This window comes from Talpa occidentalis, unplaced genomic scaffold (assembly GCF_014898055.3).
Source record: "Talpa occidentalis isolate TD23 unplaced genomic scaffold, MPIMG_talOcc4v2.1 talOcc4.17, whole genome shotgun sequence".
In the NCBI taxonomy this organism is placed as follows: Eukaryota; Metazoa; Chordata; class Mammalia; order Eulipotyphla; family Talpidae; genus Talpa; species Talpa occidentalis.
In genome coordinates, this window is record NW_023601754.1 from 29,810,719 (window position 1) to 29,824,276 (window position 13,558).

Sequence of the window (13,558 nt, forward strand, 5' to 3'; positions counted from 1 at the left end):
GTCAACAATACATTGTACACTTGAAGAGCTGTTCAGAGGGTAGATCTCGTGTTAAGTATTCTTTGCACGCACACACACAAAGCCATTGAAGGAAATGGGCTGGGCAGGAAGCCTCAAATATAATCATATTTTCTTTCAGAGTTTTCCACATTGAGAAGACTTGTTTGTCTCTGCCACCATTAGAGTTCTTTCCTCTTATTCTCCATTGAATATGAGATCTTTTTCTTCTCTTTGAACTCTGAAACTTTTGTCAGAAGGCATTGTTCTGCTGCTTGGCTTTTAAAATTCTGGTATATCTGGAATTAGGCTATAGAATCCCTATGCTAGAGGAAGATTTAGACGTCACGTCACTCTTGCCGAAAGAATCTTTCCTGTAGCTTTTCTAAGAGGTTAGCATTGGTCTTTGATTGCTTCTGTTGATGGGGAACTCACTAACTCACTACATATAGAAGAAGGAGGGTTTTTTTTTTTTTTTGAAAAAATATTTATTTATGCATATAAGAGCTGGGGTGTAGGCCAGAGATGTGGGGGTAGGGTGAGGTATTCACCAGAGAGTGGGGAGCAGAACAGGTGTATTGACTGAAATACACTGGTGAGGGGAGCAGCAGGGGAGACAGGAGAGGTCTGTTGTGTCATGTGGGTTAGCTCCCTGGCCAGCCAGCATCAAACTCGTGCTTCAGTGGCTGCTGATAGCTTGATAGTGCTGTGTCTTTAACCCCTGTGCCACCAGGGAGGGCCCCTATAGGAAGCAGGCCTTTGAAATCATTTTTCACAGAGCGGGGGAAGTCAGGAGGCCTGGGTTACAGTGCCAGCACATCACTAATTGCCTAAGTAACCTGAGGTATAAATTGTCACTTTTCTGTACCTCAGTTTTCTCATCTGCAAGATGGAATCATTCTGACTGAGGTATCAAAGTGCCCAAGTAACAAATTGAGCACCAGCTTTCCCTGAGGCCAGGCAGGGCTGTGGGTTTCTGTGGGGAAGATTTTTAATTTTTCCTTTTATTTAACATTCAGTTTTTTCCTGGCTATAGAAATAAATGTGTTCACTGTCAAAATGTAAAAAAAAAAATCCAAAAAACAAAAACCCTTAAGAAATTACCTAAAAGCATGAGGTAGGAACTGAAAATTGGCCCAAGCTTTACAATTCAGAGCTAACTCCTGTTCACAGTTTAGGCTATAAAAAGATCTAGTTATTATATAAAGGTGATCGAGGTGGGATAATAACAGTATTAATAATGCCCCCAGGAAGCATTATTAACAGCAGAAACCAAACCTTTTCCTAACTCTTTTATACATTTTTTTCTCAGTTAATCCTCACCATGACCTTGTTTGTGTTATCTCCATTTTATACATGAGTGGACTTCAGGGGCAGAAAATTTGGTAACTTGCTCAAGGTCACACAGTAAGTGACAAAATCTGTGCATCAAACCTGATAGGGGATTTGGAAATATCATGCCCTGGGCATTTTACCTTAAAAAAAAACACACTGTTGAGCAGAGTGCCAGGTGGCCCTTGCACTTATCATCTGCAGTGTGAATGTGTGTGCAGGTGGCTCAGCTCAGGTACGAGGTGAGATCCCCTGTGTTCCATGAACCCCTGTGCCAGGGAGGTACTGAATTCACCCCCCCTTGCCAGTATGTGTTGTTTTTGAATTTTTAAAAAAAATTATAATAAAAACCCTTCAGTGTGTATCTTTGTGCTTAAAGCATTGTTTACATCTACTGTTTCCTCAGAAAAGATTCTCAGATGTAGCTGTTTTGACTGTTAAGGTTTTGGTACTTTTGAGGTTCTGTGTAGTTAGATTCCTACCAGCCAGGCAGGTGAATGTTCTGAAGATTTAGTGAGGCTACAGATGAAGGTGTCCAAAGGTTGAGGTACTTGACCAGGATGCTGGGCCCAGACTCCTTAGATGGTCCCTTCCCCTCCCCCCTCCCCTTCTCCTGCCCCTCCTCCTCCCCTTCTCCTGCCTCTCCCTTCTCTTCCCCTCCCCTCCTTATCCTCCCTTCCCCCCTCCTCCCTGACTTGAGAATTTCCTGTGCAGGCCCCACACTGCTACCTCAGGTGACTACACCATCTGCCTTTTGTGATCCAGGCCTGTGCAAGCCAGGCCCTCCTGGAGAGCTCTGAGCAGTTAGAGGATCCCCCGTGGTTTTGTTAGGGGGAAAAGGATGTCCTAAAGCTAATTCCATACAGGCTTTGTGGACTCCACCCCCACTCCAGACCAAAGCCAAAGACACTGGGAACTGCAAATCCCATCACCACCAAAGGGAAGGTGGCTGGGACCTGAGGGTGGGGTTAAGCAGCCAGGTTTGGTATAAAGCCAGACACATGGGCTTTGGAGGTGATCCCACATTTTGGTTCCCGGCCAGCTCGCAGCGTCAGGCCAGCTCTGAGAGTGCCTTTGGGTTTCCAGGTCGGAGGATCAGGTAGGATGCATTAAAGACTTTATTTCCTTATTTTCTCCCTGAGTTGTTTATTTCCTTAATTCCCTTTCCCTTGTAAATAAACCTTTGATTAACCTTCTGTGTGTGCCTGTAATGGAGTATTAATAAGTCCCTTTTAAGCGCGTGGGTGAGGGCCCACAGCCAGGCAACCCGTTTTATATCGGGGTTGCCCTATAACAGTTTCACTAGTAAATGGCTGGAGGCCAATTCATTTGTACTCCCCAACATTTATTGGCTTGAAGATTTTCTTCACAGGAATGTGCTTGAATTAAAAATGCCCCTTATGAATTTTTAAATGATTTAAAAAAATAATATCTTCATGTGGTAAGAGCTAAAAACACGAATCTCAGTAAGAAATGACATTAAATCGGTATAGTGTTAAAATTGGATTTTAAAACCATTATGAACATAATTGCAAATAATATTACTAGTGTAAAAACAGGTAAGTTTCGACCTTTCTCCAAATAATAACAAATGAGGCTTCATAAAGTATGAAAGAGCATTAAAAATTGACATTTGACATCATGTTTGGGTTTGGGATCAAATGTATGTATTTATTTATTTTTTTTTATTTTATTTTTTTTAATAGAGGCATGTTTTATTTATTTATTTGCTTGTTTGTTCGTTTTGTTTATACATGCACTGGGTACAGTCAGAGGCGCGGGAGGGCGAGAGAATTCACCAGAGCCAGAGCGGGGAGCAGAGCAGGCAGAAGGACCGAAGTACACTGCTGAGGGGAGCAGCGGGCGGCAGGAGAGGTCTGCGCGCCATGTGGGACCCTCCTCCGGTGGCCGGGGAGCAGCCGGGGATCGAACCGGCGTAGCAGAGGCTGTGGGCAGCTTCGCTACCCAGCGCTCAACCGCTGCGCCACTGGGGAGGCCCCAAATGTATGTATTTAATGGGACCCAAGATTTGACCATATATTACACCATAAGAAACAGACATACACTGTCCTCATAAGCTAATATTTGGCATATCTGAAATTTTGCTTAGAGTTAAAATTGTAATGTAACATTTTGTTCCCAAGAGTAAATGTTGCATTTTGTTCCCAAATGTCTTGGGGGAGAGGGTTCCCATAAGTAATATGTGGTGGGATGCAGATGCTTTTTGTTTCTAATAAGTCCCTAAAATTGGATGGAAAGTCACTCTTCCACTTCAGAAAGTGACTTTTGAAGTCATGGAGATATCTTGATAAGCTCTTTTAGAATTTTGCCAAATGAATGGAATGAATGTCTAGGCCTGGTTGAGATGTGAGGTGAATTTATGGGGTCCCCAGTGTCACTTTGTGCTCCTCATGTGTGTGCACACCCATGGTGATGGGCCTGGTGTTGGGGTTGTCACCTCCACTGAGCTTGTCTAACTCCCTGGTCAGCCTGAAGGTTCGTGAACCATTCTGCTTTTAAAAACAACAACAAAAATTACCAATAATTTTATGTACTGTTTAAAACAGGGAGTTTCATTCCGACACTGTAATGACAGAAAAACCCTGGAATACATGTGGGGAAGGGAGACTTCAAGCTCCGATTAGGGAATGGTTATTTGAATAAATATCCCTTCCTGTCACTGAAGGGCACTTTCTGCTTCACTTTGAAGTAAGGAGGGTGAATGGAGGCCTGATTTTTTTTTTTTTTCTTTTGCCCCCATCCCTGGAGGCCTGCTTTGTTTCAAGGTCTCAGAACTTTTTTTTTTTTTTTTTTTGAGGTGACATTGGTTTACAACTCCACCATACCTCAGGAGCACAGCTTCACACCTGGGCCTCTGTCTGCTTCATATCATGCCCGCCAGCCACCAAAGGCCTAGTTCCCATCTACCACCACCAAAGCCAATCCCCTTCCACCCTGGCAACCACAGTTCTGTTATCAGAATCTAGGGGTTGATTGTGTTCTCTTTGTCCACTTGCTTTGATTCTTCAACCTCTACACAGGAGTTAAATCCTACGGTGTTTCTCTTCTCATCTGACATCTTTCATTTAGCTCAAACCTGTCAAGGTCCAGTCCTATGGTTGCAAACGGCAAAATTTCATCACTTTTAAAGTAGCTGAGTAGTATTCCCTTGGGTATCTATATTACACCTTCTTTATCCATTCACAGCTTAGGTTGTTTTCCTGAGTTATCTTACTGCTGTTGTGAATAGTGTTACAAGAACCATGGGGGTGCAGCTATCTTTTTTTTTCTTTTCCTTTTTTTCTTTTTATATTCCCCATACAATTGCGACCCCCTTATTTTGACCCCAATCCCTCCCCTCCCCACCCCCCAACCCCCATAGAGTGTCTCTGGTTCATAGTTGTCTGTTGATTTTGATCTATACGTTCTTATAGTTATTCTTTTTCCTGGTCCTTTATTTAAGTTTTCTAGATTCCTGCTATGAGTGAGACCATCTGGTATTTTTCTTTTTCTTTCTGGCTTATTTCACTGAGCATGATCCCTTCCAGCGCCATCCATGTTGCTGCAAATTGTATGTGTTTATCTTTTTTGAATGCTGAGTAATATTCCATGGTGTATATGTACCACATCTTCTTGATCCAGTCATCTATTTTTGGGCATTTGGGTTGTTTCCAAAGCTTAGCTATTGAAAACAGTGCTGCTATAAACATAGGGGTGCAGGTGCTCTTTGGAATTGATGTTTCTGTGTCCTTTGGGTAAATACCTAGGAGTGGAATTGCTGGATCATATGGTATATGTGCTGCCGAAGCAAACACAGCTGCTGGATCATATGGAAGCTCTATGTTTAGTAGGTCCAGAAATCTCCACACAGCTCTGCATTGTGGTTGGACCAGTTTGCACTCTCACCAACAGTGCAGAAGAGTTCCTTTTTCTCCACACCCTCGCCAACATTTGTTGTTGCTAGTTTTTTTAATATGTGCCATTCTCACTGGTGTAAGATGGTATCTCATTGTAGTTTTGATTTGCATTTCCCTGATTACAAGTGATGTTGAACATTTTTTCATATGCCTGTTGACCATTTGCATTTCCTCTTCAGAGAAGTTTCTTTTTAACTCTTTTGCCCATTTTTTGACTGGATTATTTTCTTTGTTTTTGTTGAGTCTCATCAGCTCTTTGTAGATTTTTGTGATCAATCCTTTATCATTAGTGTTATGTGCAAAAATGTTCTCCCAGTCGGTGGGGTTTCTCTTGGTTTTGGTTATTGTCTCTTTTGCTGTACAGAAGCTCTTTAATTTGATGTAGTCCCAGCTGTTTATCTTTGCCTTCACTATCACTGCTTTGGGTGATGTGTCTGTAAATATGTCTTTGATGTGCATATCACGCAGTGTTTCCCCTATATGTTCTTCTATGTATTTTATGGTTTCAGGTCTTATGTCTAGTTCTTTAATCCATTTTGAGTTGGTTTTGTGCATGGTGTGAGGTAGTAGTCAAGCTTCATTCTTTTGCATGTAGCGACCCAGTTTTCCAAGCACCATATTGAACAAACTTTCTTTGCTCCAGTGCATATTCTTTGCTCCTTTGTCAAAGATTAGTTGACCATAAATCTGTGGGTTTATTTCTGGGTTTTCTATTCAGTTCCATTGGTCCGTGTGTCTGTTCTTGTTCCAATGTCATGCAGTTTTGATGATTATGGATTTGTAGTATAGTTTGAAGTCTGGGAGTGTGATGCCTCCATTCCCTTCTTTTTTTTTTTTTTTTTCAGGAGAGCTTTGGCTATTCGGGGGTTTTGGTGATTCCATATTAATTTCATCAATAATTGTTCTATTTCTTTGAAGAATGACATTGAGATTTTTATTGGAATAGCATTGAATCTGTATATTGCTTTTGGGAGGATGGCCATTTTAATAATGTTTATTCTTCCAATCCATGAGCAGGGGATGTCTTTCCATTTCTTTGTGTCTTCTTCTATTTCTTTTAACAGTGTTTTATAGTTTTCTTTGTATAGGTCCTTTACCTCTTTTGTTAGATTTATGCCCAAATATTTGATTTTTTTTTGTTTCGATAATAAAAGGGATGTTTTTTTAATTTCTTCTTCCTCAGATTTATTGTTTGTGTATAGGAAGGCTACTGACTTTTGCATGTTGATTTTGTATCCTGCCACTTTACTGAACTGATTGATTAGCTGAATTAGTTTTTCTGTGGAGTTTTTGGGGTTCTCTATGTATATTATCATATCATCTGCAAATAGTGATAGTTTGACTTCTTCTTTTCCAATTTGGATTCCTTGTATGTCTTTCTCTTGACTTATTGCTCTGGCTAGGACTTCCAGTATTCTATTGAAAAGCAGTGGTGAGAGTGGACATCCTTGTCTTGTTCCAGATCTTAATGGAAATCCTTTCAGCTTTTCACCATTGAGAATGATACTGGCTGTTGGCTTGTCATATATGGCCTTTATGATGTTGAGGTATGTTCCTTGTATCCCAAGAATTTCAAGGGCTTTTATCATGAATGGGTGTTGCACTTAGTCAAAAGCTTTCTCGGCATCTATTGATATTATCATATTGTTTTTGTATTTCTTTTTGTTGATGTGTTGGATAACACTGATTGATTTTTGGATGTTGAACCATCCTTGTGTCCCTGGAATGAATCCTACTTGGTAGTGGTGAATTATCTAATGGATACATTGTTGGATTCTGGTAGCTAAAATTTTATTGAGGATTTTTGCATCCATGTTCATTAGGGAGATTGGCCTGTAGTTTTATTTTTTTGTGTTGTCCTTGTTTGGTTTTGGTATTAGTGTAATGTTGGCTTCATAGAACGTGTTTGGTATTATCCCTTCCTTCTCAATTTTTTGGAAGAGATTGTGAAGGATAGGCACTAATTAGTTTCTGAATGTTTGGTAGAATTCATTTGTAAATCCATCAGGTCCTGGGCTTTTGTTTTTGGGGAGGTTTTTGATTACCATTTCAATTTCGCTGCTTGTAATTGGTCTGTTTAGGTGTTCTATTTCTTCTCTATCTAGCTTTGGGTAATTGTAGAGTTGCAGGAATTTGTCCATCTCCTCTAGATTGTTGAACTTGTTTCCATATAACTGTTCATAGTAGTTACTGATTATTCTTTTGATTTCTGCTGTGTCCGTTGTGATTTCTCCTCTTTCATTTGTGATCCTGTTTATTTGTGCTTTCTCCCTTTTTTGTGAGCCTGGCTAGGGGTTTGTCTATTTTATTTATTTTTTTGAAGAAGCAGCTCTTGGTTTCATTGATCTTTTGGATTGTTTTTTTAGTTTCGATTTCATTTATTTCTGCTTTGTTTTTTATTATTTCTTTTCTTCTACTGGTTTTGGGGATTTTTTGTTGTTCTTTTTCTAGATCTTTGAGCTTCGACATTAGGTTGTTTCTTTGAGTTCTTTCTTGTTTCTTGATGTGAGCCTCTTTTGCTATATATTTTCCTCTTATGACTGCTTTTGCTGCATTCCATACATTTAGGAAATTGGTGTCCTCCTTGTCATTCAAGTCAAAGAATTTTTTGATTTCTTCTTTTATCTCCTCATTAGTCCACTGGTCTTCCACAAGCATGGTTTTCATTCTCCATGAGGTAGGATAGTTCCTTGCCTTCTTTTTATGGTTTATTTCTAGTTTGATGCCTTCATGGTCAGAAAGGATGGTTGGTATATGATTTCAATCTTGGTGTATCTGTTGATGTTTGTCTTGTGTCCCAGCATGTGATCGATCCTAGAGAGTGTTTCCTGTGCACTTGAGAAAAATGTGTACTCAGATTTTTTTGGTTTTAATGTTCTATAGATGTCTGTTAAGCCCAAGTGCTCTAGATCCTAATTTAGAGCTTTAGTGTCTTTACTTATTTTTTGTCTCATTGATCTATCCATTGTTGTTAGTAGTGTGTTGAAGTCTCCCACTATGTATGTGTTTTCTCTGATGTCTGTTTTCAGAGATGACAATAGTTGTCTGATATATTTTGGTGCTCCTTCATTTGGTGAATATATGTTCATGAGTGTTATTTCTTATTAAAGTATTGTCCCCTTGATCATAATGTAGTGACCGTTGGGGTCTCTTTTTATCTTTTTGAGTTTGAAATCTGTTTTATCTGATATAAGTATAGCTGTTCCTGCTTTCTTTTTTGTTCCATTTGCTTGTAGGATTGTTTTCTATCCTTTAACTTTGAGTCTGTTTTTATCTTTTGTAGCTAATTGTGTTTTCTGAAGACAGCAAAAGGTTGGATATTGTTTCTTTATCCAGCCTGTGACTCTATGTCTTTTTATTGAAGAGTTTAGTCCATTTACATTTAGAGTTAATATTGATATGTTAACATCTGTATTTGCCATTGTGTTTGTCTTTCCCTTGATTTTATTTATTTATTCTTTTAATAACTTTTTTTTTGGCCTTTTTTCATTGTTATTCGTCCCTCTGAGGTTCTGGGTTTAGGACTCCTTGTAGTATTTTTTTGAGTGGGGGTTTAGTCGTAATGAAATTCCAGAGTTTCTGTTTGTCTGGGAAGGTCCTTATTCTTTCTTCATAGAGGAAGGAGAGCTTTGCGGGATAGAGTGTTCTTGGTTGGCATCTGTTTTCTTGGAGTCTGTTGACTATGTCCCTCCACTCTCTCCTTGCCCGTAGTGTTTCTTCAGAGAAGTATGTTGTCAGCCTGATTGGTTTTCCTTTGAATATTATCTGTTTCTTCCCTCTTGTCAGCTTCATTATTTTTTTCTTTGTCCTGGATTCTTGGGAGCTTTACTATTATGTGTCTTGCTGTATTTTTCCTTTCATCGTGGAAGTTTGGTGTTCTTCTTGCTTCTTGTATATCTATTTTCAGCTCCTTCTTCACGTTTTGGAATTTCTCTTCAATTATCTCCTTGAATATTTTCTCTGTTCCTACATCTCTCTCCTCTCCTTCTGGGATTCCTATAACTCTTATATTTCCTTTCCTCATGGAGTCAGATAGTTCCCAAAGTCTTTCTTCGGTCTTTTTCCTTCATACTTCTCTTTCCTTTTCTGTTTTGGTTCCTTTTATTTCTGTGTCTTCAAGAGTACTTAGACGTTCTTCCATTTCATCTATTCTGCTTTCATTGCTTTTCCCAGAGTTCTTTAGCACCTCCATTAATTCTTTAATCTCCTGCATTCCTTTTACTTCCCTCTTTAGGGACTCAATTTCATTCTTCTGATCGTTGAATATTTTTCCCTTTTCATTGTTTTCCTTTATGACTTCTGGCAGTTTTTTAATCATGGCAATTTTAAATTCTCTTTCTGGAAGGCTCAGAAGGTCTTCCAAGTTACTGTCGTTGCAATCTGGGGGGTGGTTTTCTTTTTGTGGTGTGCTATTTTCCTGAGGAGTTGCTGGGTTGCATGTGGTTTTTCTACTCCCTACTGTCTGTTTTCTAATTTGCCATATACATTGGGACACTGTGTTGCTGGTACTCGCCAGAATCTTGGGCGAACTTCCCAGCTCACCTCTGGCTCTTCCAGGAGCCATCTGCCAGTTTCAAGCAGGCTTTTCTGAAGAAAGGTCCCTGTTCTAAAAAGGTGATACGTGTTCGCACTCCTCTGCATGCCTGGTCTGCCCTGGCGGTGGGTTCCCGCTCCCCCTCTGGGCTCGGACTGCAGGCCAGAAGGTGCCTGGCGTGGGCGAACTTCCCAGCAACCCTCTGGCTCCTCTGGGAGCCTTCTGCTGGTTTCAAGCAGTCTTTACTGAAGAAATGTCCCTGTTCTAAAGTTGCAGCTATCTTTTGAATTAGTGTTTTTGTATATTTCATGGAAATAATCAGAAGTGGAATTGTTGGAGCATATGTTGGTTCTATTTTCAACAGAAAATTTTAGAAGTGGGAGGTTGCAGACACTGGAGGTCTAACATGGGGTGGGAGGTCAGGAACCTCAATCTGTTCTAGTGCAGTTTCTCTCTCTTTCCTTCCCTCTGTCTCTTCCCTCTCCCTTTCCCTCCTTCCCTCTGTCCCTCCCTCCTTCTCCCTCTCCCTCCCCCTTCTCCCCCTCCCACACTCTACTTTCCTTCACTCTCTGCCCTCCCTCCTTCATTGACAAAACAAAGGCATAGAATTATTTGACCTTGAATGTTGGTCCAGGATTTGGATTCTTTCTTAAGCACAAAATCCTTTGGCCTAATGATTTTGGGTAGTGATCTGAAAAAAAAAATCATGTGGAAATACTTATGGGAGCCACAAACTTTGCTTGGGGAAAAGTTGAAAGAGATGTTATATGCCATCCCACCCACTCTTATGCTCCCTGATGGATGGTGAAATACTACTGGGATATGATTTTAGGTTCACCAGGTGCTCCAGAAAATTCCCTTTACCATCTTACTGAAATTTAAGTTCCTTTATACAAACTGTCCTTCCTTTCCATAGGGTGGAGAGAGAGAGAGAAGGAATAAGCCTTGCATATTTTCAGCAGGAAGGAATTGATGGAGGAAGCAAGAATCAAACTGCATTTCATATTTTAGGCTCTACTTCTTTAGGAACCTGAGGACCACCCCTATGGGGTAAAGGATTCATCCTGGAAACTTCCATACTCAGAAAAGTCTGACAGTCTCCACCAGGGATTTCATATCTGCAACTCCAGTTCTGGCCTCTAGAGGGTGTGGGATCCAAACTCAGGGCCCTGGACCAGAAAGCTAGTGGATTTATGGGAAATTCTGGAATTCTCGGTTGTTCTTGCTGGAGAGGGCCTCAGGAGCTAAAATTAGCTTCCTTGCCTGACTTCATGGTTGGGGAAATTGAGGCCCAGAGAGGGAACTCATGCAGGATCACACAGACTTCGAAGCACAACTAGGAATAAAACTCTGGTCCAATCAGCTGGCTCCCAGTTCAGGACTTTTGTGAACCCTGGGTGAGAAGAAGGTGGGGAATTGGGGAGGAAATTCCCAGCTCCAGGACTGAGACATAGGCTCCTGGACCTGCAGGGAACTTTAGAGGTCTTTTAGTCTAAGCTCTTTTGATTCCAAAATATTTGGGGAGTCCAGGGAATGTAAAGCCTTCTGGTACAGATGACTTTTTCCTTTCAGGGGGTTGGTTCAGGGAAGGCTTCCTAGAGGAAGTGGCACTTGAGCCTGAATCAATACATGAGCCTGTGTAATTTGTGGCAGAGGGAGCAGCAGGGGCAGTGTTGGGGCAATTGGTGCAGGTACAGTACAAGTAGAGGTGTCAGGTATGTTGTGGAGCAGATGTGAGCAGGTGGCCAGGCCATGGTGGTTAGCACTGTACTCCAGACCTAAGATGGGGTGTTATTCCTACAGGCCACCAGCTGCCACCCAACAGCATGGCTTTGAGGGATGAACTCCCTGAGTCTGCTCCCAAGGGACGTCCCTGCTGGCATCTGGACAGCAATCGGTTAACAGCACGTGCCACCTTCCCGCCCTCACAAACTTCTTTGTGACACGTCAGGCTATAATTCTCCCTAATAAAATAATGTGAAGCTCAATTATGCTCCTGTTCCCATGTTCCTGGACTTCATTAAGCACAGAGGGATTAAAAACTTGTATAAATTAATCAATGTACCATAATCCTAAAAATGAGAAGATGGGTCCTCGAGGCAGTAATGTAATACAGGCGTTTTAATTAGCAGGGCCCCCGAGATTCCTTGCTGTCCCCTGCAAGTCTTGTGTTTATAAATTGCTTTATTATCTGAAAGGGAAGGCCCCACAGACCCTGGCCTGGGCCAGGAGATGTTCGCAGCGGCCCCAGGTCCCCGTCCGCACATCCTCCTCACAGCCCAGTGGGATGCAGAGCCGGCCTGACTTTTCTTTCTTCCCTTTCTCCCCCAACAAGTGCTAACTTTGAAAAGGAAACTCAGAAAGAGAATCCGAAGGGGATGCTAAGCCACTTTCGCTTTCTTGCTGGGTCTGTGGGATGAAGAGCTGGATTTCAGAGCACATGGCTCTGGGGGAGAAAGCCAGCTCCCCCTCACCAGCTAGGCTGTGGGCAGGTCACCTGACCTCTCACAGCCTCTGAGTCCTTGTGTTCCTTTGTCCTATCATTGTAAGAAATGCCTCTGGCAGCAAATGAGAACTACCTCCAGACCCAGAAGCTCCCCTAGCAGCCTACTCCTTCCTCCATTTTTTTTTTAAAGATTTATTTATTTATGCATACAAGAACTGTGGTACAAGCCAGAGGTGCAGAGGATTCACCAGAGACAGAGTGGGGAACAGAACAGGCAGAGTGACTGAAAAATACTGTTGAGGGGAATAGTGGGCCAGACAGGAGAGGAAAAGGAGAAGATGGAGGAAAAGGCTCCTCCAGCCTGCCTGGGGAACTGGAGACCCCGCCATGTGGGTTGATCTCTGCCCCAGTATTGAACTCTTACTGCAGAGGCTGCTGATAGCTTCATCATAGTGCTGTGCTTACTTAACCCCTTGAGCCCCAGGGAGGCCCCTCCTCCCTCCTTTTTGATGTGAAATAGCATCTTCTACTATCTCTCATTCCTGCCTGCCTGAGCTGGAGGAACTTTCTTTCTTGACTTTTCTCTCTTCTTAACTTACTCCTTGCTTCTCAATAACCTTGAACCCTGCCAAGTCCTTTCCTCCTGCAAAGACCAAGACAGGACCTTACCTCGACCCCACTCTCCCCACCAGCTGCTACTAGCTGTTGCTTCTCCTCCCCCTTGCTGCTAGCTCTGGCTCCCCTTGCTCACAGCTCTGGCCCCTAGCACTTGGCTGTGCCCCCCCCCCCAACACAACACTGAGACCCCATGAAGATCCCCAGTGGGTCTCTGTCTCCCTTGACCTCCGGGCACCAATGGGCTCAGATGACATTTCCCTCCTCTGAACCCTCTCTGGTTTCCTTCTAATGGGGTCACCTCTTCTCAGACTCTTTTCTTCCCTTTGGTCCCATGAGTATTGGTGTGTCTCTCATTTGTTCTCTGGATACCTCACTCCCAGGGTGCTCAACAATCTCATAGTCTGTCCCCCACCTCTGCTCATGATTCCACAGGTGTCTCTGGCTTATTCCTCTCTCTCTGCTCTACTACCCTCACCTCCTCGCCCCCAAACCCAGAGGCTCATTGTTATTCTGCTTTGACTCAGTGTGGCAATGACAAAGCCCCCCCACGCCTCCATTGAGATAATGGTACTGGTACGCCCCCACCTCCCATGATCTAGAAACTTGCTTTTCTTCCACAGGGACAAGGATGGGAGGTCTGGGTCCTCTCTCTACCCCCAGGTCTAGCACACAACTGGGTGAGTGGATTTCTTGATGGGTGGATGACTCCATTTT

At 42.3% G+C, this 13,558-nt stretch overlaps 1 long non-coding RNA gene across 1 annotated transcript; it reads left to right on the forward strand.

Moving 5' to 3' along the window:
- The first annotated feature begins 4,359 nt into the window (after positions 1–4,359).
- On the forward strand, positions 4,360–11,758 carry LOC129146074 (uncharacterized). Its single transcript, XR_008552473.1, has 3 exons — positions 4,360–4,502; positions 10,697–10,830; positions 11,584–11,758. It is a non-coding gene; the product is annotated as an uncharacterized LOC129146074 (long non-coding RNA).
- Positions 11,759–13,558: the final 1,800 nt, after the last annotated feature.